This window comes from Trachypithecus francoisi, unplaced genomic scaffold (genome assembly GCF_009764315.1).
Source record: "Trachypithecus francoisi isolate TF-2019V2 unplaced genomic scaffold, Tfra_2.0 Lachesis_group2, whole genome shotgun sequence".
Taxonomy (NCBI): Eukaryota; Metazoa; Chordata; class Mammalia; order Primates; family Cercopithecidae; genus Trachypithecus; species Trachypithecus francoisi.
The window spans coordinates 56409030-56436498 of record NW_022681465.1 but is presented as its reverse complement, the minus strand read 5'-3'; positions in this window follow the sequence as shown (position 1 = coordinate 56436498).

Below are 27469 nucleotides of genomic sequence, written 5' to 3'. Positions count from 1 at the left end.
AGGCGTTTGTCTATACATCATTTCAGTTACTGTTGCCCAGTAGCAAAAGAAACTCCAAATCCTTACATATGTTATTAATACCAGAAGAAGTATCTTGAAAAAAAAAAAGGGAATATATACTCTTTGTGTCCCAGATAAGATTGTTTTCTTTTACCTTTACAAAAAATTAAAATCTTAATTTGAAAATGTTTTTCTTATAACTGCTCTTTAACTATAAACTTATCAGTGCCACCTCATTCTACCATATCTGAACTTTATAGTCAAAAGGAGATTTAAAGTTAGCGTAAACATTCAGGAAATTTAGGCAAACTGATAAACGGCCTCTTATTATTTCTCTGAGTTATTTAAATGACTTAACTGTATCGCCAAAATTCACCAGATAATGACACTTTGATCTGTTTTCTACTCAACTTTTTGTCTGTTGAATGCCTTTTTAAGAAATTTGAATCTCATTGTTTTGTTGTGGCTTAGAGTGGGTTTTATTTTTCTTTGTGGGGGCAAGGGGGAGCTTTATTGGGAGGAAAAGGAACAGAGGAAATTGGACTCATTCACTGGCATAATTTTTTTTGCATTGAGTGATGTTAAAACTTGAAGATATATTAAGAAAGCCCACAGAATTAATATAATAATTCAATTTTAATTTATTACTTTAAAAATGTTTTTAAACTTTTCTAATGCTTAATTTCTTATCCTTTAATACATACACAGACATATAAATTTTTTTCTTTCTTTTTTGACACAGCAAGGTCTCACTGTATTGCCCAGGCTGTAGTGCAGTGGTGTGATGTGATCATAGCTCACTGCAACCTTCGCCTCTTGGGCTCAAACAATCCTCTCACTTCCGGCCTCCTGAGTAGCTGGGTTTACAGCCATATTCCACCATGCCTGGCTATTTTTTTTTTTTTTTTAATTTCTTGTATAGAGGAGGCCTCCTCATGTTGCCCAGGTTGGTCTTGAATTCCTGGCTCAAATGATATTCCCACTTGGGCCTCCTAAAGTGCTGGGATTACAGGCATGAGCCACCATGTCCAGCCTAATAATATTTTAAATAAAATAGATTTATTTTTCTTACCTTGTAAACAGCACTAAACTTGTTTTCCAGATATATTGTGGTTGTGTTGCTTTATTTTGTTTTACTTTTATTTCAAAGTTGGAAACCACAACAAGGGAAATTAAGAAGCTAGCAATAGTTTTCACTGGGTAACCAATCATAAAGAGTTCCTAGAAAGATTTGTATTATGATTAATGAAGCCAAATTTAAAAAGCAGTTTAATTAAAAATCAATTGCATATCTAGCTCATAATTTTAGACTTGCTTTATACACATGTGGTTTAATCCAAGCATGTATTATTTAATACAAAAATAGTTTCCTTCCTGTGTTACTGTCTGCACTGATTAAATACATCAGAATTTTTTATATCAATTCAAGTTTTTTTTTTTTTTTTTTTTTTTTTTTTGAGACGGAGTCTTGCTCTGCCGCCCAGGCTGGAGTGCAGTGGCCGGCTCTCAGCTCACTGCAAGCTCCGCCTCCGGGTTCACGCCATTCTCCTGTCTCAGCCTCCCGAGTAGCTGGGACTACAGGCGCCCGACTCATCGCCCGGCTAGTTTTTTGTATTTTTTTAGTAGAGACGGGGTTTCACCGTATTAGCCAGGATGGTCTCGATCTCCTGACCTCGTGATCCGCCCGTCTCAGCCTCCCAAAGTGCTAGGATTACAGGCTTGAGCCACCGCGCCCGGCCTTCTTCAAGTTTTTTTAAAATGAGATAACATTAGCAATGCATTAGGCTTGTTAATATTTTTATTTGTAACTAACAAGCTTTGATGCTGTTACTGAAAGACTGAAAAAGTCACTGTTTATGATTATTGTTTAGATCTCTCTGTCAATGTGTGTCTATTGATAAGTCATCCAATAACCTTGTGAGAAATAAGCAGAAGAATAAAAAGAATAATGTAATAAAAGATATCCGTTGCAAATTGAATACAAGGAAGTAGTCTATGGATATAAAAACAAATGCTAACACATAAGAAACTTACTAGACAAATGAATTGGAATTAGAGCCCTTATGCAAGAAGAATGAATCATCCTTTCTCATGTTTGTGATGTTCGACAATCTAAGGAAGGAAGCATTCCTATTTGTCATGAAAGAGCACGTGGTGGTAAATATACTTAGTATGCTAATGCAAGGAAGGAATATCCAGTATTTAAGTTTGCTGTTAGCATTATATACAGGGAACACACTATTGGGGAGAAGAGAATATGTATCTCATCTTACGGGTAGCTGCAAGAAATGGACATTGGCTATTTTGATTCACTGACTATTCATATCTCATTCTGGGTTAATGTAAGAAGTTACATTATAAAAGTTTCATATTTAATGTTTAAAATTTGAAAAATATTTCCAGACTTGAAATATGGATATATTATGGAAATGTAGATGGTCATAATTTGAGTGCAAAAAGTTTTGAGAAATATATAATCTGAAGAAATAAATCAATTGGACAATTATAGCAGTATTCAGTAAGCCCAATAGTTTGTTTACCTTTTTTTGCTTACCTACATTCTAGGTGCAATGTTTGATTATTTCTGGGTTCCTTCTAGATTCTCGATTTCATGCATCAGAAAAGATCTTGCTTATATCAGAAAAAAAATCTCTCCCTTAAAACTCTATTGGCTTATAAACCTTCTATCCGAGTTATGTGCAGATAACCTAATACAGCAGAGATTTTTCAGGTGGAAGATCTTCAGTCTCATTTTTTTCTGTTGTTGAAAACAATTTAAAACAATTATCCCCATATTTTTAAATATAACCACCCCAAAGGACTAGCATGTGTGTTGGTTAAATACTGGTTTGGAAACTTGGCACTACATCTGCTAAAAGTTAGAAACAGTTCAAAGTTGAAGTAGTAAGGGGTGTGGGGGTTGAGAGGAAACTTCTTTGAAAGTGCTGCAGACAATATTCGAGTCAAACTAGGGAGAGCAGCTTTGGCATGACTGCTTGGAGAACTGACATGTGTCTCCTGATGTCAAGGACACAGTGAAGATGTTAAACTTAAGTAATCCAAAGGCTGAGAGATTAGAGCTGGTAATTTTTCTACCGACAGAGTTAATAGAGGTTTCCTGAACGAGGTTTGCCTGTTTGTCCAGCATTTTTCAAAACTAACGATGAGTGAGTGTTTGTCAGTGAACCTTGAGATACTGATGAATCGTTTGAGGGAGGCGAAGAGACATCAGTGGAAAGAAGCTAGAAGTGTATTATGAAATGCCAGGAGGCTTAAACATTAATTATAAATAACAAGAGATTTGTCTGTTGAAGGACACATTCGCTTATGTAGAGGAACTGCAGGTAAGCTATCCAGGTGACGTGAGAACAGAAGAGGCAGCTCTGAAGAAGTGACACAGAGCTACCTTAGAGAAAGGACAAGCGTCAAACAGCAGTATACCCACAGGGTGCCCTGCTGAATCACCAGGACAGGGCCAATGAAAGGAAAACTTTCCTGCCATTCACTTATTCTCTCCCCTCCAGCTTTAATAATCTTTCTATCTTTGGAGATGATTCAAGAAATTTGGATATAAAAGGGAGGTTTAAGATAAAAACATTGTTTTTCTTAAATTGTTGTTTTGTTTTACACAGGACTAGATATATTATTTATAAAGAGAGACTAAACTAAAGTGATTATTTTTTCTGACAAAAATAAGCAGAGATTTCAATGACCCAAAAGTGACTGGAATAATCCTTGTGACATGCCATAGATTTTATCCAAGGGGCAGGATAGAATGAAATACACAGAACAGGTTTACTTTGGCAACATGGGAGGTAAGTAGGGGAAAAAAAAACTGTATTTTGACCTTTTTCTTCATGTCCTGCTCATCATGTTTCTTAAGCCCCAAGATTCCATCTCACTTTTAGTTCTCATTCATTTACTTAGCAGTCTTAGCGTTTTGGAGGTGGGGCTGTATCCATTCATTTTCCCAACAAGGTTCAGCATTCTGAAGAAAGAATTTTGAGGCAGTTCTTCGTGTTTCCTATAAATTAGTTTCATTCTATGCTGTGACTACAAGAGAAATTTCACAAAGTATTTGAGGTGTGTGCATGAAATACTATTTCCATAGCTAATTTACATTGTTTACATTTTTAAAATATTGTTAATCCATTTCTTTTCTTAGAGAAATGTAGGGTCTCTAACCAAAATTCAACTGCCTTAAAAATGGTATTTTATTATTTTAGAAAATATAACTCCTATATGTTGTTTTGAAAGAAAAATGTCTTCTGGAGAACATGGTATATTGTATAAACAATAAAACAAGAAGCATGATATCGTTTTTATTGGAACAAATAATTTGTATATATTAGTATATGAGAAGGAAAAACTAATATATTGGGAACTGGAAAAATACTAATAACATGAGTTTATTTAATTTATGGTTAATCATCATCTGAAATATTCCTCCATATAATTTATTTTCAGTAACGTGTTTCTGTTTAAAAGTCTCAATATATACCGCTGAGTTCAGCAACTTCAGTAAATGGGGCTTTGGAAAATCTAGGTTATTCCCGTTTTACCCAAGTCGTGTTTCTCAACCGGAATATCAAAACCTTTCCTCAAACTAGGTAAACATCTTTTCTGAAGTTTTACTTAGAGGGGGAAAGAAAAGGTTAAAAAACTGTGTGACAGCATCAACAACTTTGATCTTTGCGTCTTTAGGAACAAAGCAGGGTGGCAAGTTGTGTTTTCATATCATTTCATCCCAGTTAGGAGGATAAAGTTTTGATGAAGGTAATAAATATTTACCTGAATAGTATTAGCTTAATTAGACAACTACAAACCAGAGGGAAAAGTGTCTTTGAAATATGTTTTTCCTATGAGAATTAATGTTTTAACTCCATGGAAGTAGCAAAGGAGATTTAAAATATATAGCAATAGCATATCTAAGAGTGTGTGTACATCTGTAGTCACAGCAAATGACTACCTAGAAAATTATGTAATGTTTGTGTTTTAGTGACACTCCAAGTGAACGACACTTAAGATGAAATGGATTTATGTAATTGTATGTTTTCCTTTCAAGTTGTATAATTTTAATTGGATATTTTAATTAAAAATATCACTATTATCATTTATTATTTTAGCCTCTTATGGCTCTAAATTTGCTTTGAAAAGTGATAACTCAATCCTATTGTTGCTTTTCTACATTTTTTTGAAGTCATTCAAACCTTTCTTCTTCCTTGTATACATGTCAAAATCCTGGTTTACATTTTAAAATTATGCAAACATGTGTACAAGTACATATGCATGTGTAAATATACATATATACATGTGTATGCTTTATGTGTGTGTATATACAATATATGTTGTAAGAAAAAGTTTATTTACTATTTGAAAAAACCAAAAAGCCTTTAGAACTAAAAAAGGATTTGGAATATAGTCATTTTACACACTTTAGTTTGTAATTAATGTCTACATAACTTGTTTTAATCAGGTTGCATTTTTTTCTAACCATTGGTTGGTGCATACAACCTAAGTGGGATGAATATAAGTTTGCTTCATTTTTATGCATTTGTATCATAAATTGTGATAACCCGAGGATATATTTTAAATTAAATGCAACCATAGAATCAAAATCCATATTTCCTGATCCATGTTGTGGAAATTGAATGGATTAATAAATCTCCATGGCTGTTTTAAAAATCTTACATTGCCAGTATACCACCCAATTGAAAGCTGTTACCTAAGACCTACCTAAGTATCAACATTTATGTAATTGATATACTACTTTTAAATTTCGTGATAGTTTAAGGGTTTAACAAGTCACTTGGGGCTTATCTTACATATGACATTCTGGGCCTTGGGCTAAATCAGCTACCAATTACTAAAGCTGTCTTGGCCTTCAAAAGATGATTTCCAAATATATGGCATAGTGAAATTTTAGGGTTTGTGCTGTTAGCCTGAATAAAAAGTCTAGGAGTAGGAAGCAAATCACACACACAAAAATGTTTTCATCTATGTTGATGATCTTTATGTAGACTCCTACTTTGATTGAGAAGGTGGCTCCTGTAGATATTCATTATCTAACTTAGAAATTTTTCCCTTATCTGCTTTTGAAAGCAAGAACATTGCTTCAACAAAGTGCAGGAATCCAGATGAATATTGTTCTGCTTGAATTAAGCTGAGATAAAGCTGGCCTATGCAAGTCCTGTGCTATTACCAGACTGAGGAAAAAACATTCAATATGTTGTCTCATCTACACAATATTGATATACAAATTGTGTTTGTGGATTTTTTTTTTTTTTTTTTTTGAGACGGAGTCTCGCTCTGTCGCCCAGACTGGAGTGCAGTGGCCGGATCTCAGCTCACTGCAAGCTCCGCCTCCCGGGTTCACGCCATTCTCCTGCCTCAGCCTCCCGAGTAGCTGGGACTACAGGCGCCCGCCACCTCGCCCGGCTAGTTTTTGTATTTTTTAGTAGACACGGGGTTTCACCGTGTTAGCCAGGATGGTCTCAATCTCCTGACCTTGTGATCCGCCCGTCTCGTCCTCCCAAGATGCTGGGATTACAGGCTTGAGCCACCGCGCCCGGCCTGTGTTTGTGATTTTTATATCACAAGTAACTTAAAATGATTAAACTGATTATTAGTGATGTTATATATACCCAAGTTCGGAACCAGAAGTACTCTTTAAACCTTGGATGGAATGTTGATTTCTCTTCAAATCCCCTCAACTATTTTTAGTCTGTCATAGGATAATCTGTGAAAAGACTGCAGACTTCTTTTCCATTCTCAAGAACCCCACTTTCCTGCCTACTTCGAATCATCCTCGCAACTATCTTTCCCATGGACGAATCAGCTGATCATGCATGAGCATTAGCAGAACAACATTAACAGAGTAAACAGCAGCATGATCACAAAGGTAGCTAGTGTCACAGTGTGACATCAATATAAGTTGCTGAGAATTCAGTTTGATCTATGTCTCATAGAATTAAATCACCTATCAAAAATGTAAAAACATGAAAGGAAAACATAGCAGGGAAATGAGACGGGGCCTCACTGTATTGTTCAGACTATTCTTGAACTCCTGAGTACAGGTGTTCCTGCAGTCTCAACCACTTGAGTAGCTGGGACTACAGGCTCCCACCACGATTCCTGGTTTTAATGACATTTAAATAGAGCTATTGCCTCTATCACTTAGTAGCATATTTTTAAAAATAGCTACTTGTTGTTTGTATATTCTTAGGAGAAAAGATCTCTTACATTTCCTCTTTATGTTGCCATAAACTAAGCAATTAACGTTTTTGATACTAACAGTTATAAATACAAACATTTCTGTGTCCAGTATCACAGTACTTCTCAAAGCTATATGCAGACTGAAAATTTAGACCCGACTTCTTATAGTAGTTTTATTCTCAAAACAATGTGTGCAAGAAAATATTTGTATTACTTAACTGTTGAAAGTACATTGTTTTTTGGTGATCGAGTTGCTTTTCTTTACTGTGCAATTATTTTGCTAGAAGACTGTTTAATAAGGAGAAAGTTTATAACAAAAATTGTATTTGACAGCATGAAAGCCCCAACATAATTACTTGAATTTGAAATCATAGAAAGCCAGAAGAAAACTGTTCTGGTCTAGAAAGATGACACAGGAAGAAATTCAAAGATGACAGTTAAGTCCTGGCTTTTGACAGTGTATCTAGACCATAGATTTTTGTTTATTTTAAAATTTTGTTATTTTGTTGTTGTTTTTAACTAGCATGCATTTGAACGCTGACTATTAATTATCTGTCTTAACTTTGAGCAAAATATTCAAAATTTAAAAGATCAATTTTCACAGTGCTAATTATTGTATAAGATGCTATTTTTCAAAATCAATTTTTTTGAGGAAGTAAAATGTTTCAACTTTTGGTGTTGTATTTAATATGGTTAGTGAGTAAAATCACAGCTACTATAAATCATCCTTTATAATAATCAATTTAATTTTATTCACTAAAGCAAATTGATCTTCTCAGAACTTTAAATTAGGTGATAGGCACCACCATTTAAATTAATTAATATTCTGGAGGTATCAAAGAGTAAATTAAAATATTTTAAGAAATGAATTTTATTATTTTATTTTATTGTAAGTTCTGGGATACATGTGCAGGATGTGCAGATTTGTTACATAAGAAAACATGTACCATTGTAGTTTGCTGCACCTATCAACCCATCACCTAGGTATTAAACCCAGGATGCATTCGCTATTTATCCTGATGCTCTCCCTCCCACTGCCACTACCCGCTTCAACAAGCCCCATTGTGTGTTGTTAAGGAACAGATGTTTAAAGCAATGATAAATGTCCATATTTCATATTGATATCTGGATATTCTTTTGTTATATTACTTTAAATCCTTCTTTCTTTATCATTCTGGGTAACATTGAATACCAATAAAGGGGCCAGGCTCCATGGCTTATGCTTGTAATCCCAGCACTTTGGGAGGCCAAGGCAGGTGGACCACTGGATGTCAGGAGTTTGAGAACAGCCTGGCCAACATAGTGAAACCCCATCTCTAGTAAAGGTACAAAAATTAGCCAGGTGTGGTGGCAGGTGTCTTTAATCCCAACTACTTGGGAGGCTGAGGAATGGGAATCCTTGAACCCAGGAGGCAGGGGTTGCAGTGAACCGACATTGCACCACTACACTCCAGCCTGGGCGACAGAGCGAGATTCTGTCTTGAAAAAATAATGAAACAAATAATATATCTATTTTTGTGTGTTTACTAACAATTATGTGTATTCTTGTAGTAAATGAAAGAAAGTAAAACATGAGTTAATCTACTTGTCACTGAGTTGGAATGATTTAGAAAATGGAAACGTTTTTCAAACTGAGACCATTGACTAGTTTTAGGTTAGTGAAACTGTCCCATGGCCTTAATTAAAACTTAACGGATTAGAATAATGTGAAAAATATTTTAAGAATTTTATAGATTTTCAAGCACACAGCGTCAGGATATTGCCACATTCTTCTTTAGCAATTTCACGTCTTGGTCATACAAAAAAAAAAAAAATATCTTCAATGATATGCAAGCTACCCTCTGGAACGCACTTTCAGATAAATATTGTCAATCTATTGGCTTTAAAACCAGCTTTCCAGTAAGGGTTGTGCTATTAGTTACCTCCCAACAGAACCTGTAAAAGCAAAAGTGGAATAATGAAATATACATGTATATATTCACAAATATATTCACAGATATTCACAAATATACACGTAGATATTTACACTGGCAGATATATTTTAGAGCAGGCAGCAGATATCGTCAAATCAATCACATAGTGAATAGTAGGCCCTCCGAGTATAGAAAGTTGTACTCTTTCTGTCTTGAAATAAAAGCAAATGACCAGAAGTGTGAAGCACCAGCCAAAATCCAACCTGTACTCTGCTTGCCAAGACTTGCAAATATGTAGTTGTTCCCACCAAAATCAAACATATTTTTTCTAGGCACTTTTACATAGTCTGATTAATGGCTTGCTTAAAATGTCCATATTTCCGTGCCTGTAACTTGTGACTATTTTCCCTTCAGTGACAAAAAGAACTTTGCAGATGTGATTAATTTAAGATCTTGAGGTGGGGAGATTATCCTGGTTTATCCAGGCTGGCCCAGTATAACTGTAAGTGTTCTAAGAAGAGAGAGGCAGAAGGTCAGAGTCAGAGAAGGTGATGTGAGAATGGCCAATTCAAAGGTTGGAATGACACAAGGACAGAAACCAAGGAATGGGATAGTCTTTCTAGAAAATAGAAAAAGGCAAGAAAATCCATTCAGTTCTCCCCTAGAGCCACCAGAACAAGCATGGTTCTGCTGACACCTTGATTTTTTTCTCCAGTGAAACTGATTTTGGAATTCTGTTCTCTCGAACTACAAGATAATAAATTTGTATTGTTTTAAGCACCAAGTTGGTGGTAATTTGTTATGGCAACAATAAGCAACTAGGATGATGGAGGAGGTTCCAAAGAGTAATAATTTCTAGTTTGAGAGGTATTATGGCTATTATTATTAATTCTAAATAATATTTGTTCTAGCATCATGCAACAACAGTTAGTAAATCTGGGTTAAGCATATACCATTTTGTACTTTATGCTTCGAGTTTCTCATTAACTTTTCATCAAGGAACAATTAAGTTTCCACTTTCTATATGGAGCTTTTTCTACTATTTGAACCATCTGAACAAAATTATTTTAAGTTGCTTTCGGTTCCATGCCACATATATTTTTGATAGCATGCTGTTCTACATACCTTCTAACATTTCCCAATAGATTAGTTTATTGTTAAGAACCGCGTCTTATGTTCTTAAGAGCAAATAGTTGACTGAAATTGTTTTTGTGTGTGTGATATGGATTTTAGCTTCTGAGCAGACACTTGACACTCATCAGCATTATAATAATGAGGATAGTAAAAATTATTGTTTTGATGATGTCTCAATGTTGAAAATTATAAGTTTAAATATACAAAGTAAAGGGATGCAGACAATCAGTTGTCTTCAAAGAGCTCCCTATTATATGAACATCAGCAAATGTTCGTTGAAAAAGAGAAGGTTCAAGACAATTGAAAGCAATCTGATGATACTGCCTAATTCAGGGTATTTTTAAGAACTTATCAGATTCTTTAGAAAAACCTCATAACAGACCTTCTCATGGGGAATTTTTTTGTCTCCTTTCTGCTCTCAGCACATTTGGAGAATGTCCACTTTCCTGTATACTTCCTTGATACACACAATTGGTAGTAGCCTCAGGTTTTCTGAGTGCTTATACAAGACCGGGAAATTCCACTCATTTCAAGAATACCACACCTTCAGAAGGATCAGGACTTAGGTCTTCCCAAGATTTATTCCTGGAATGATGTTTAGTTACTTGAAAGGCAAAATGTCTATATTGCCTCCATTAAACTCAAGTAGTTGTCAGTCTTGAAATATTAAACATGTTTGCATTTCTAGCAAAGCTTCTGAATTCCATAGCACAGAAATTGGTGACATTTATGAGTCATTGTTTCCTTATCCTGAATCATTCCCTAAAGTTGATTTAATGACTTTGCATTTCAGAAACATTTTCCTGAAGCAATAAATGTTAATGTTATTTTTTAAATATAGGGAGCAAAATTTTCTTTTTTTTAATCAAAACAAGGAGTCAGTTTTTATTTTTGTCTAATGTAACTTGCTACTGTCCAAATGTCCTTGCCTTTAACTCTACTAATTTTAATAATTGTATGTATTAATCAGATAATAGAGTCAATTGACATATCCCAAATTAATAATGGAGGTCATAATGTAATTTTTATATTATTTCCCTTTGTTTGGCCTGTCCATGATGATCAAATTAACCTGATCTTCAATTTACATTGTGCTTTATAGACACAAGTGATGTCCAATTATTTGCCTTAATTAAATCTTCCTATCAATTTAATGAACCTAATTTCTTACTGTCTGTCATCAGCACAGATAAATTAGAGGACCATTGTCATTTTTACATTATCACATTAATATTATTTTAAAGATATATATTAAGATTATTAAATTTATTTTCTTATAAAATATTATTTTTATATGTTAATAAAAATAATAACTCTCTTTAAAATAAAAGAACCCAAAGTAGGTATTATAGTAAATATAATTAACATTCAAATTTTATGAGAGGCCTAATTTATTATTTTTACATTATACTTTGTTTATAGAGTCAAAGCATGAGCAGCATTGGCCTTTACAACTTCCTGCAAAGATGGGAAAATTCTGCATTGTCCAGTACAGTAGCCACTGGCCACATAAGATTACTGAGCATTTGAAATGTAAAATAAGGCTCTAAAATGTTATCATATTTAATTTAACCCATTTAAATTCAAATTCGAGTAGCATATGTGCCAGATGGTACCGTATTAGACAGTGTAAGTCCAGGAAAAAAGTTCTGGGCTGTGTTTTGGGTTTGGACTCTTGTTTAAACTTGACACTTATTCACTGGTTCTATAACACTGAATGATCTCATCACTTCCATGAGCTTCAATATCTTCATTAAAGCAATAACACTTCCTTGGTGAGGATCTACCAAATTCTATCAACTGTGTTAGGTGCTATGGATACAATAATTAAGTCAGAATTGGAGCTCCTTTACATTCTGTAGTAGAAAAAAATAGTGCCAAAATTTTATAATTTATTGTTTGATTCAAATTGTAATAGGAGGCCTGAAAAGAAAGAACAAAGTCCAATGCAAGCCTATATATATAGGGGTTATTAAATAGTATTAACTTACATGATCACAAGGGCTCACAATAGGCCATCTGCAAGATGAGGAGCAAGGAAGCCAGTCCAAGCCCCAAAGCTGAAGAACTTGGAGTCCAGTGTTCGAGGGCAGGAAGCATACAATACAAGAGAAAGATGAAGGCTGAGAGGATAAGCCAGTATAACCTTTTCACATTTTTCTGCCCCCTTTATATTCTGGCCACAATGGCAGCTGATTAGATGGTGCCCACACAGATTAAGGGTGGGTCTACCTTTCCCAGCACGCTGACTCAAATGTTAATCTCTTTTGACAACACCCTCACAGACATGCCCAGGATCAATACTTTGCATCCTTCAATCCAATCAAGCTAACACTCAGTATTAACTATCACATCCCCAAAGTTAGTTCAGCATATACCCAGAAATGAACAAGGACAGCTTGGAGGTTAGAAGCAAGGTGGTGTAAGTTGAGTTAGATCTTTTTCACTGTTTAGTCATAATTTTGCAAAGGTGGTTTCAATAGGAAGGAAGGAAAGAGACTGAGGCTAGCAGTTATTCATATTCTCTAATCAGTGAATTATGGGGCCAACTATTGAATAACTTTGGTGAGAAAATTTAAGAAAAAAAATCACCAAAAAATCAGATTTTTTTCTTGAAATATGTAATCTTAAAATGGACAATGGAATTGGGAGTATGTAAAAGATTACATAATGGCCCCTGCATTAAAATGCATTATGTAAAAATCCACAAGATTGTGCATGGCTAATATGATGATAAGAAGCAAGGAATATGAGAGGAAGACATTAGGATAGATTGGGTTGGTGATTATCCTATTTAACTGAAAAATAGAGGTATGAAAATCATTTTGGAGTGAAATGGTGAACTCCATTTTGGATATGATTTATTTAATGTTCTGTGACACACTCAAATGGAAATATCTAGGAATTCAATGCAAAACGGGGACAATTTGGACCAGAAAATTGAAATGGAGGAGGAAATTTGTGAATATTGGCTCACATATTTGAAGACATGAAAATAGTTGTATATGTAGATGAAATATGTGGATTGAAGCCCCCAGTAAACATAGAATCTTAAGACACCCAAACTATAATGATTTGAGAAGCAAATCCTATTCTGATTTGACTTTTCTTTTTCTCCATTATCCTCACACTTCTCCAAATTCAACTCACTATGTTCTTGTGTCAACAATTTTTGACACTCTATAGAGTTTGTATATTCTGAATAGCTCTACACAAATATTTGTGGAGTCATTTCTGACACATCTCACTCTTTGATCCTTTTGAGAAGCAGTTATTGGAAGTTTACCATATAAAAGTCATGTGCCAGGGCTGGGTATACTAATATACATGAGAAATGAGCTGTGATCAGAAGGACTCAGAAAACTTACAGAACATATAGAAGCATAGGGAAAATAGGTTCCTTAACCAGACAGCTATACTGCATATTATCTAAATTCCTTTTGGTTCCAAAATTCTGTGATTCTGATGCTGAGTTTTAATCCTCATGCTACAACTCATTATCCATTTGCATTTCAAAATGTTACTTCCAAAGATAAAGTGGGCACACACATAGTTGAAGGGCATTCACATTGTAGCCAGCTTGCCTGTGTTTGAATTCCTAAACAGCTTGTAAGTACTGAGCTTTCTTAGAAAAAGTATTTACTTTTCATATCTGTTTGCTTATAGAATAAAGATTGCCATATGACTTATTTCAGAGACGTTTTTGTGAAAATTCAAACTATTAAAGTTTTATATGTCTTGTCACATGGCAGGGGATTAATACGTGTTAGCTATTTATTTTTTATTTTAAAATTTTGTTCTAATTTTAATTTATATTATAATTACTCTTTTATATATCTGTTGAATTTATCAGATTATGAATTCCTTAAGTGATGAATGCATCCCTATATGTTTTAATATCTCCAATACAACCGTTGTATCAGGTAACTGGATTTTATATAAAATGTTGTGATTGTCTAGGATTCAAAAATACTGGAAAACTTATATCAGTACCTGGTTTGAAACTGTACTTTATTGTGTTACTCAGCCGATTGTTTGATACATTTTAATTTTTCACACATGGCAAGTGCTATTCTTCAATGGGAATAGTATACTGACATTGATGAACATAAATAATACGGGAAAGTGGAAACCAATCTGGAATAAAGAGAAGAGAAGAAGGTGGCTCATGAAAAAGAAAACACAGGGATGAGCACAGGCTATGCGAGTAAACTAGTGGAAATTGGCATTCCTACTCTGGGTCCCATGGTTTCACATGAAAGAGGGAGGGTTTGCCAAGGTCAGTTTTTCTTGGTCTGCCTTGAATTCTAATCACTTCTGGAGAAGTAGTGAATCTGGAATCTCTTTCCAAATAATACATGTATGAATATGTGCCCCCAAGTTTTGCATATAACTTCAGTGCTCAGGAATTCTAATGCTCAATCAACTGACTCTGGCCATCCACGGGTCCCAGGTTATAAATTCATGGACTACTATAGGATTTCTAAGCTCCCACACAGCATCCAAATTATGAAAGATTTCAGTAGAATTTATTGAAAGAAAATCAAAATGATACTAAATTATAACAAGGTATCACTTTGGAATATTGAAAAATTATACAGGAAATGTGAAGTGAACTTTAGACTTTGTGGAGAAAACAGTGTCAAACATTGTCAAAAACTTCAGATGAGTCTTCTAAAGAAGGCTGCCAGGAGAGAGAAGATTAAAATCTTTGATAATTCTTGTCAATCTCAACTTCTTTGAATAGAAGATTGTATGCATACACATACACACACACACATAGACATGAACATATATATGTATATGTGTATACATAGTCTCAAATATATACAGCATAGTTTTTCCACTATCACTTTAAAATAAAATATCTGCCTATTGAAAAGGAGTGAACAAATTCCAACATAAATAATAAACAAAACAGTTCAATAGATATACAATCATACATTGCTTAAAGATAGAGATGTGTTCCGAGAAATGCATCTTTAGGCAATTTCATCATTTTATGACAATCAGAGTTTACTCATACAAACTTAGCTGGTATAGCCTACTACACATGTAGGCTATATGGTATAGCCTATTGTTCCTAGGCTACAAACCTATACAGCATATTAGTGTATTGAATACTGGAGGTAAGTATAACACCATGGTATTTATGTATCTAATCCTATCTAATCATAAAAAGTACAGTTAAAAATACAATATAAAAGATTTAAAAAATAGTACACATGAATACAGCACTTACCATAAATGGAACTTGCAAAGCTGGAAGTTGTTCTGGGTGAGTCAGAGTCACCATTCACTCACCATGAATTTGAACGCCTAGGGTGAGTGAATCTGAATGCCTAGGGCATTACTATACACTACTGTAAACTTGATGAACACTAAAGTTATATTTTTGTTCTTAAGCAATAAATTAATCTTAGCTTACTGTACCTTTTTACTTTATAAAATCTGTTTTTTTAACGTTTCTACTGTCTTTTATAATACTTAGATTAAAACACAAACATGTTGTACAGCTGTACAAAAATATTTTCTTTATGTCCTTATTCTATAAGCTTTTTCTGTTTCTTCTTACTTTTTAAACTATTTATGTTAAAAATAAAGACACAAACACACCTATTGGCCTAGACCTCCACCAGGTCAGCAGCATCAACAACATTGTCTTTCACCTCCACATCTTGTCCCAGGGGCAATTACACGCATTGAGTTGTCATCTCGTATGACAACAATGCCTTCTTCTGGAATATGTCCTGAATGACCTGCCTAACGTTGTGTTATTTTTTAATAAGTAGAAGGAGTTCACTCTAAAATATGATTAAAGAGAATAGTATAGTAAATACATAAGCCAGTGGCATTGTTGTTTATTATCCAGTATTATGTACTCTACATAATTGTATGTGCTGTACTTTTACACCATTTGCAGCAGAGGTTTGTTTACACCAGCATTGCCACAAATATGTGAGTAGTGCTTTGTGCTGAGATGTTATGATGGCTACATTGCCACTAGACAATAGGAATTTTTCAACCCCATCATAAACTTATAGGACTGTCATTATATACAGATCCATTGTTGACTAAAATGTTATTATGGGGAGTATGACCATATGTGATTTGAGTGGCTTAATATATTTGATTGCTGTGTGCCTATACATTGTTTTGCTAGTTAATTGAGAATCATAATGAAATACCCATTTCCCATTTAACTTGGATGACACAATTGAAAACAACACTGAGCTATTTTTGTAATCCATAACTCAATGGATAAAGGAGAAATATACCAAATTGACCATGCTTTTAAGGCCACTGCAGGAATATAAGCATACTAACCTTACTAATAATATGTTCATATTTGTTAATATAAATAGACTACATTGTCATATGCCTGGTAAATATTTTAACTTTCACTCTGGCTTACTTGAAATAAAATCAACGACTTACTACAAAGAAACTGCTAAAGAATCTTTAACCTGCAGGAGATTGGAAATGAGCTACCTGCCAAGAAAAAAAAAAAAAAAGTTTCTAATTTTAGACACTTGGCAGATAAATAGGACCAAAACAAATCATCACTGGCTGTTCCATTATATACAATAGTAAGCAATTTCATTTGGCAATGTTTCTACTGTATGATAGCCACTTATTCCAGGTAGAAATTCCCAATTGACCACTAACAATTTGTTGCAATATACCTACTCAGAGTTAGCATATGCCAGGGAAGACAGGAGGAGATGCAGATGCACTCTTGCAGTTGATTTTCAATAACTTCAGCACTCGGGGAGGAAAAAAAAAATAATTGAGAAGAAATTGTGAAACATGCTAAGTAAATAAAACTAGACTTTAAATTTTTTCCTTGTATTTTCTACCACAATCTACTATTTATTTTCTATTTCAATTCTGCTAATATTTCAAACAAATTTACCAAAAACCGAGTATTTATAGGTGATGTTATTTTTTTTTTTTTTTGCTCTATTTTATGGGCACTATGTAGCTACCAGTTTCCTTCTTCTCTTTAACTGAGAGATGAATCACCAAAAACTCTTTTATCTCTCTGATGTGTGCCATGAGCTTCAAGTGATCCCATGAGGTTCACGTGATCCCCATTATCCCTGGAAAGCACTACTAATTTGAACACCTCAAATTGCTAAAGTTTCTGGAGCGTGCAAAGAGTACACTAAGTCAGTGGGAGATTACTTCTAACAAATTAATTTAGTAGAAAATCACTCCCCATTAGGATTGTAAGTGTTTAAGGTATTGTCTCAAGTAGTGAAAGTATCTTGGGGGGTATATAAAAGGAAAATGGAAAAATAGTCTTGATCATGCAAATGGTAGTTACTGTCTGTAACCAATAGGTTACCCTGGGATAATTATGGAGGTATCATCACACTGAGTTTATATTAATCTCTTTCAGCTTTCATATCTCATTATATGGCCATCAACATTAATTGTGTATTCATCTTCTCTCATTCAAAGATACTATGACTTTGAATAGAGCAATTAATTTTACAAAATCAATTGTTTCAGTGTCACAGATACTAACAACCTAGCAACTTCCAAATTTGTCAGGAGAGCTTTGTGTAGATGTTGCCGAGATCACAGAAGCCAATAGACTGTGATATGAATAATTTAATGTGAAATATCACTACTTCAAAAATGAGTAATCTCTACAGACTTTCTATTAAATTTGCCTAATAAATTCATGTTTAGTTTATGGAGGGTTTATTGAGTGATAATACAACACTATGCATATATACAGTGCTACCATGGGAATGATGGGATGGTGCTGATGACAGAAACAAGGAAACAAGAAGGGTCATAGAAAGATGTACACAACTAGTAATAGTTAAAATATTATTTTTAAAAGAAATTTTTCCCTGGAGGTTGAGTATAAAACAGAGTTTTAAAAGAAGGTAGGATAGCCAGGCGCGGTGGCTCACACCTGAAATACCAGCACTTTGGGAGGCCCAGGTGGGCAGATCACTTGAATCCAGGAGTTAGATAACAGCTTGGGCAACATGGAAAAACCATGTCTCTAAAAAAAATGCAAAAAACAAAATTAGCCAGAAGTGGTTGCACATGACTGTAGTCCCAGCTACTCAGGAGGCTGAGGTGGGAGGATCCAGTGAGCCCAGGAAGGTGAAGAGTGCATGAGTCATGATTGTGTCACTGTACTCCAGCCTGGTCAACAGAACAAGGACTGTCTTATAAAATAAAATAAAATAAAACAAAACAAAATGAAATGGGATATTGATTGACAGGAAATTTGGGGCTAACCAAAAGATGAATCAGCAGCTTCAGAAATTATAATAAATATATTTTATATGAGGAAAAGTGAGAGGTCAATTTGTTCTTAGTTGAGTTTCAGTAAAAAATGTGATGTGAAATCAGTGGTATAACATTGGCTTGAGCTTCTTAAAGCCTTGAGGATCATATGACTTTGATTTAAGGTCATTGGAAATCATCAATATATCCCTAAAGGCAGGCTGTTCTCCCAGTTTCATAAAGGATTTTTATGAAGGCTAGTGTGTGGATATGCCAGAAGAGAGAAGCAAACTGCTATACACTCAAGGTGGATAGACAACTGGGCCAGTCAACTGACTTTGTTAGACCTGCTATCCACTTTTCTCTTCCTCAGTTTCTTCACCTGATTCTATTGTAATGCCTCTGGTATTTGATCCAGGGTCAAGCACATAGTAAAGGATAAAAATCAAACTAACAGGAAACCTATCTATATCTATCTGTCATGTATTTATATCACAGTAGTTCATCTCTTCACAGCAGTTTGCTGGCTATAAACAATTCTGAGGTAATCCACATAAATTTGATAGTTCAACATCTCTTTCTCTCTCTATAGACACATAGACACACATACATATCATATATATATATATATATATATATATATGTATGTATACCTCTATAAAATTTTGGAAATACTGCAATAAACCATTTATCATGTGTATATTCCAGTACAACATTAATGTTCATACTCCATGTGAAAGAAAGGATAAATTATAGACTTTTAGTGGAGATTGAGAGTTTCTGATATAGATAGAAGTGTATATATGATATCTATATATACATATGCACACAAATATACGCACATAGATGTGTATGTGTGTATATTTACACATATATGTATGTTTCTATCTCTATCTGTGAAGTTTTATAGAATATCTCTTTTCAGAATTGGACTCAAAGAAAGCTATAATACATGAAGCTTACTCCTCAATGTAACCACTGAAATTTTAAAGCTATAAAATAAAGAATAACAATGGGTCCAATTTAGTAAACACTATAGTAGAACCTACTAGTAGTCGCTCGATATTTGTTTTCCTTTTCTCTTATAGTAATAGAACCTTCAACTTTTAGCACTGCATGTCCTTTCACAGAATAAAAATGATATTTCACAAATTGACTTTTTTTTTTTGTGAAGCTAGGAGTGCCTAGTTTTAAGCAATGGAAAGAAAGCAGATGTATCCTATACAACTTGGGAACCGTCAATACAATAGACATGATACAACTTGTACTCATTCTCATTTTTCCCCCTTCTCTCCTCCATTCCTGCTTATTGTAATGTGAATGTGATGGATTGACATCTAGTGGCCTTTTTTAACCACACTCGAGGGATATCAGACCATGAACTAGAAAAGGCCTTGACTCTTGAAGTCCCTTAAATTTATTCACCAAATAAAAGTCAATTTATCTACTGGATGTCTTGCAAGTACTTACTATAGAAATACAGTAAAGACAAAGAAAAAAGAAAAAGGAAAGCAAAAAGAACACAGCTCTGTATTAAATGGTTTTAGTTCTATGGCTAAGTGGTCTAGTTCAGATAAAAAATATTCCTTTTGACCGGGTGCGGTGACTCACGCCTGTAATCCCAGCACTTTGGAAGGCTGTGGTGGGCGGATCACGAAGTCAAGAGATACAGACCATCATGGCTAACACGGTAAAACCCCGTCTCCACTAAAAATACAAAAATTATTTTTTTTTTGTATTGTGTGTGATGGTGCGTGCCTGTAGTCCCAGCTACTCAGGAGGCTGAGTTAGGAGAATCGCTTGGACCCAGGAGGCCGAGGTTGCAATGAGCTGAGATCGTGCCACTACACTCCAGCATGGGCGACAGAGCAAGACTCTGTCTCAAGAAACAAACAAACAAAGTATTCCTTTTATTCTCTAAAACGTATTGTGTTTGTATGAATAATTGATAGTGACTTAATCTTCACCCACTTATCCAGTTATCCATCTCTAAAAGAGAAAAGAACAGGAGGCAAAAATTTATCACAGGGGAGACAAGAGTGGTGAAGGAAAGAGGGGAAGAGAAAAGATAAATGGGGGAGGGATGTGAAAGAGAAAAAGAGAGGATAAAAACGGGTTAGAGAGAGGGAGATGTTGAGGTCACGGTGGGAAGAATTAGAAAAAGAAAACATTTTGTGCTGTGAAAGGTCAGAATGTGTTTGTTTAGACAGGAAATGCATCAGCAAAAACATCAAAGTCTTACAGTGTGGTTGTGTCTAAAATTCCCTTTTTCAGTACTTTGTATTATAATCCAAGTGAAAGATGACTGTGGTGATATAACTAACTGCAATGTGGAAAAAAGTTCACTTTTAATTATGGGAGATAATTGTTCAAACTGATTGATATATTAAGATTATATTTAGGTTTATTTGTATTGCTAGCAAATTAAATAAATCTATCATACAACCTATAATAGCTACACTAGATAACTCCAGTGTATTTGTCCACAAACTAAATATTTAGTTAAATATTTGATTTACCTTTTTTGAAGACAACTAGAATATTTGGGGGGTTCTTGTCTATTATTTTGTGTTTTATTTACTCCAGGAGATTTCCCCTCATGGGAAGTCAAATATTAAGGTAGTTATAAATAGAAAAGAACTATAAATTGACCTTAGGTATAATGCAATATTGTATTTATGTTTAGTTTGTAGAAATTCATTTTATTCTTTGGTAACAAGCAAACACAACAATATAAAAAATAAAATAGATTTGAAACAGTTGTGGAACAAAATTAAATAAGACAGGTGAAAAGACAGTAGCTTCTATTTATCTTTTTTTTTTTTTTTTTTGAGGCGGAGTCTCACTCTGTCGCCCAGGCTGGAGTACAGTGAGGATCTCAGCTCACTGCAAGCTCCGCCTCCCGGGTTTACGCCATTCTCCTGCCTCAGCCTCCCAAGCAGCTGGGACTACAGGCGCCCGCCACTTCGCCTGCTAGTTTTTGTATTTTTAGTACAGACGGGTTTTTTTTTTTTTTTTTTTTTGAGATGGATTCTCCCTGAGTCTCCAGGCTAGAGCGCAGTAGTGCGATCTCAGCTCACTGCAATCTCCGCCTCCCGGGTTCAAGCAATTCTCCTGCCTCAGTCTCTCGAGTAGCTGGGACTACAGGCGCCCGCCACCACGCCTGGCTAATTTTTCTATATTTAGTAGATACCGCGTTTCACCACGTTGGCCAAAATGGTCTTGATTCCTTGACCTTGTGATCCGCCCACCTCGGCCTCCCAAAGTGCTGGGATTACAAGCTTGAGCCGCTGCGCCCAGCCAGTCACCCCTTTCACTAGCACAAGAAGTGGCATCCAATCAGAGTGTCAGGCTTGAAGTTTGGGATCTCATAATCTCTATGATATTGGACTTGGCTTTTTGAATTTTGCTGTTTTTGATCAAGTAACTGTCCCTCTTTCCCTACATGCATACAAACACTAAGTACACAGTTGTGAGACGTGAATAATTTTTCTACAGTAGACCTATCCCACATTCAAAAGGTGTCAGGATCGTGAGAAACACAAAGTCACTTGTTCCTAGTTATTCTGAAATCCCCACGGGGAAATATTGACAGGATTACCTACTCTGGAGTACGAGATTTTCTAGACTAGAGCCCAGTTCTGCTCTCTCAGAGTGGCTCCAAGTCTCTTGGTTTCTGCACATCTCAGGAGTGGTTCTCAGACTCTCAAAAGTAATATTGGCATAGCTTGTATACCACAGGGCCTTTTAAGAGGTCCCAAAGAAAAGCTATCCTCGTAAGTTTGCTAGAGTATTATTTGCTTTTTTTCTCTTTTTTACTGTATTTATATTTGTACTGATGATCCAAAAACAATGGTGTGTAAAATTAGCACAAATTGTGGTGGTGATAAGAACCTTCACCAAGGGTATTCTTCACCAATGCACACACATAAGGGAAGAAAACCAGTTTTTCTTTGTCCTTGTTGAAATCACAAAATTATTAAATTTCGACCCTCTAGTATTTGATAGCACAACTGGGTGACTATAGTCAATAATAGCATTCAATGTTTTAATACAATCTGTCATGAAATGGGAAGTATGCATAAAGAACATTTGCTACATATTGAAGTGTAACACTTGTATCAAGAAAAATAATGTATATAACGGAGGTCCAATCTGAATTAGAGCAGTTTTTTCTTCATGGAATCCAGTTTTTCACTCAAATGGATAACTGACAACCTATGACAATTCAGACTGAGGTATTTCATGGATAATTTATTGAAAATGAATGCCCATCTGTAACTTCAAGAAGAACAAATGACTGTATTTGTAGCCAATGATAAAATTTGAGCTTTTGAGCATGTATTCGAATTTAAGACAAATTTTGCCCACCATCACAGGCTTGCCAGATTCCCAATATATAAAAAATCTTTTTATTAGATCCATGGTGATATTACACAAATGTTATTTTTTGATATTGTATCATGCAGTATGTCATCATTTACAACAAAAAAGGAAACCTTAGGCCAGTAACTCTGATGAACATCAATGCAAATGTCTTCAAAAAAATATTGGCAAACTGAATTCCACAGCATATCAGAAAGATTATCCACCATGGTCACGTATGCAAGGCTGGTTCAATATATGCCAGTTAATAAATGTGATTCATAATATACACAGAACTAAAAACAAAAACCACATAACTATCTCAATATATGCAAAAAAAGCCTTCAACAAAATTCAACATCCCTTCAGGATAAAGACTCTGAATAAACTAGGTATTAGTGGAACATACCTCAAAATAATGAGTCACTTATGAAAAAGTCACAGGAAATACTGAATAGGCAAAAGCTGGAAGCATTCCCTTTGAAAACCAGCATAAGACAAAAATGTCCTCTCTCACCACTCCTATTCACCATAGTATTAGAAGCTCTGGCCATGGCCATCAGGTGAGAGAAAGAAATAAAGAGAATTCAAAGAGAAATAAAGAGTATTCAACCCCATCAAAAAATGGGCAAAGGTTATGAACAGACACTTCTCAGAAGAAGACATTTATGCAGCCAGCAAACATGAAAAAAAGCTCATCATCACTGGTCATTAGAGAAATGCAAGTCAAAACCAAAATGAGAAAACTTCTCACACCAGTTAGAATGGCGATCATTAAAAAGTCAGTAAACAACAGATGCTGGAGACGATGTGGAGAAACAGGAATGCTTTTACACTGTTGATGTGAGTGTAAATTAGTTCAACTATTGTGGAAGACAGTGTGGGATTCATCAAGGATCTAAAACCAGAAATACCATTTGACCCAGCAATCCCACTATGGGACATGTACCCAAAGGATTATAAAACATTCTACTATAAAGACACATGCACATGTATGTTTATTGTGGCACTGTTCACAATAGCAAAGACTTGGAACCAACCCAACTGCCCATCAATGATAGACTGGATAAAGAAAATGTGGCACATACACACCATGGAATACTATGCAGCCATAGAAAAGGATGAGTTCATGTCCTTTGCAGGGATGTGGATGAAGCTGGAAACCATCACTCTCAACAAAATAACACAAGAATAGAAAACCAAATGCCACATGTTCTCACTCATAAGTGGGAGTTGAACAATAAGAACACATGGACACAGGAAGGGGAACATCACACACTGGGGCCTGTCGGGGGGTGGGGGTTAGGAGAGGGATAGCATTAGGAGAAATACATAATATAGATGACAGATTGATGGGTGCAGCAAACCGTCATGGCACGTGTATACCTATGTAACAAACCTGCACATTCTGCACATGTATCCGAGAACTTAAAGTATAATAAAAAAAATTTAAAAAAGAAATAAAAGGTATTCAAATAGGAATAGAGGAAGTCAAACTGTCTCTGTTTGCAGATTACATGATCCTATATCTAGAAAACCTGATCATCTCAGACCAAAAGCTTCTTAAGCTGATAAACAACTTTTCAGCAAATCTCAGAATTCAAAATTAATGTGCAAAAATTACAAGCATTCCTATACACCAAGAGACAAGCAGAGAGCCAAATCATGAATGAACTCCCATTCACAATTGTTACAAAAAGAATAAAATACCTATAAATATCGCTAACAAGGGATGTGAAGGACCTTTTCAAGAACTACAAACCACTGCTCAAGGAAATCAGAGAGGACACAAACAAATGGGAAAACATTCCATGCTCACAGATAGAAACAATCAATATCATGAAAATGGATATACTGCCCAAAGTAATTTATAGATTCAATCATATTCCAATTAAACTACCATTGACATTCTTCACAGAATTATAAAAAAAAAAAAACTAATAGTTTAAAAATATTTTGAAATTTATTCAAAAATCAGCCTGGATAGCCAAGACAATCTTAGGCAAAAAGAAAAGGTTGGAAGCATCACACTAACAAACTTCAAACTATACTACAAGGCTAGAGTAACCAAAGCAGCATGGTGCTGGTACAGAAACAGACACATAGACCAATGGAATAGTATAGAGATCTCAGGAATAAGACCACACATCTATAACCATCTAATCTTTGACAACCCTGACAAAAACAAGCAATGGGGAAAGGATTCCCTGTTTAATAACGGTGCTTGGAAAACTTGCTAGCCATATGAAGAAAATCGAAACTGGACCCCTTCTTTACTCCTTGTACAAAAATTAACTAAAGATGGATTAAAGACTTAAATGTAAAACCCGAAACTATAAATACCCTAGAAGAAAAGCTAGGCAATACCATTCAGGACATAGGCATGGGCAAAGACTTCATGAAGAAAATGTGAAAAGCAATTGAAACAAAAGCAAAATTGACCAAAGGGATATAATTAAACTAAAGAGCTTCTGCATAGCAAAAGAAAATAGCATCAGAGTGAACAGACAACCTACAGAATGGGAGAAAATTTTGAAATGTACCCATCTGACAAAGGTTTGATATCCAGAATCAATAAGAAACTTAAACCAATTTATGAAACAAAACAAAACACATTAAACAGTGGGAAAAGGACAAGAACAGACATTTCTCACAGGAAGACATTTATGTGGCCAACAAACATGAGAAAAAGCTTAACATCACTGATCATCAGAGAAATGCAAATCAAAACTACAATGAGATACCATCTCATGCCAGACAGAATGGCGATTACTAAAAAGTCAAGAAACATTAGATGCTGGCGAGGATGTGGAGAAATAGGAACGCTTTTACACTTTTGGTGGGAATGTAAATTAGTGCAACCATTGTGGAAAACAGTATGGCAATTCCTCAAATACCTAGAGCCAGAAATACCATTTAACTCAGTAATCCCATTACTGGGTATATACCCAAAGCAATATAAATCATTCTATTATAAAGACGCATGCACACATATGTTCATTGCAGTACTATTTACAATAACAAAGGCACGGAATCCAAATGCCCATCAATGATAGACTGGATAAAGAAAATGTGGTACATATACACCATGGAATACTATGCAGCCATAAAAAGAAACAAGATCATGTTCTTGGCAGGGACATGGAATGAGGTGGAAGCCATTACCCTCAGCAAACTAACACAGGAACAGAAAACCTAATACCACATATTCACACTTATAAGTGGGAGCTGAACAATGAGAACACATGGACATAGGGAGGGGAACAACACACACTGGGGCCTGTCAGGGGGTACAGGGGAAGGGAGAGCGTCAAGAAAAATAGCTAATGTATGTGGGGCTTAAAGTCTAGGTGATGGGTTGATAGGTGCAGCAAACCACCAAAGCACACCCATGTTTACCCATGTAATAAACTTGCACGTCCTGCCCATGTATCCCAGAATTTAAATCCAGCAGCACATCAAAAAGCTTATCCACCAAGGTCAAGTGGACTGCATCCCTAGGACGCAAGGCTGGTTCAACCTACACAGATCGATAAATGTAATCCATCACATAAGCAGAACCAATACAAAAAACACATGATTATCTCAATAGATGCAGAAAAGGCCTTTGACAAAATTCAACACCCCTTCATGCTAAAAACTCTCAATAAACTAGGTATTGATGGAACATATCTCAAAATAATAAGAGCTATTTATTTATTTTTTATATTTATTTATTTATTTATTTTGAGTCTCGCTCTTGTAGCCCAGACTGGAGTGCAGTGGCGCGATCTTGGCTCACTGCAACCTCTGCCTCCCGGGTTCAAGCAATTCTCCTGCCTCAGCCTCTTGAGTAGCTGGGATTACAGGAGCCTGCCACCACACCCAGCTAATTTTTGTAGTTTTAGTAGAGACAGGGTTTCACCATGTTGGCCAGGCTGGTCTCGAACTCCTGACCTCAAGTGAACCACCCGCCTTGGCCTCCCAAAATGCTGGGATTATGTGCGCAAGCTACCGCACCCGGCCAGTAAGAGCTATTTATGACAAACCCACAGCCATATCATACTGAATGGGCAAAAATTGGAAGCATTTCCTTTGAAAACTGGCACAAGACAAGGATGCCCTCTCTCACCACTCCTATTCAACAGAGTATTGGAAGTTCTGGCCAGGACAATCAGGCAAGATAAAAAAATAAAGATATTCAAATAGGAAGAGAGGAAGTTAAATTGTCTCTGTTTGCAGATGACATGATTGTATATTTAGAAAACCCCATCGTCTCAGCCCCGAATCTCCTTAAGCTGATAAGTAACTTAGCAAAATCTCAGGATACAAAATCAATGTGCGAAAATCACAAGCATTCTTATATACTAATAACAGACAAACAGAGAGCCAAATCATGAGCAAACTCACATTCACAATTGCTTCAAAGAGAATAAAATACCTAGGAATCCAACTTACAAGGAATGTGAAGGACCTCTTCAAGGAGAACTACAAACCACTGCTCAAGGAAATCAGAGAGGGCACAAACAAACGGAAAAACATTCCAGGCTCATAGATAGGAAGAATCAATATTGTGAAAATGTCCACACTGTCCAAAGTAATTTATG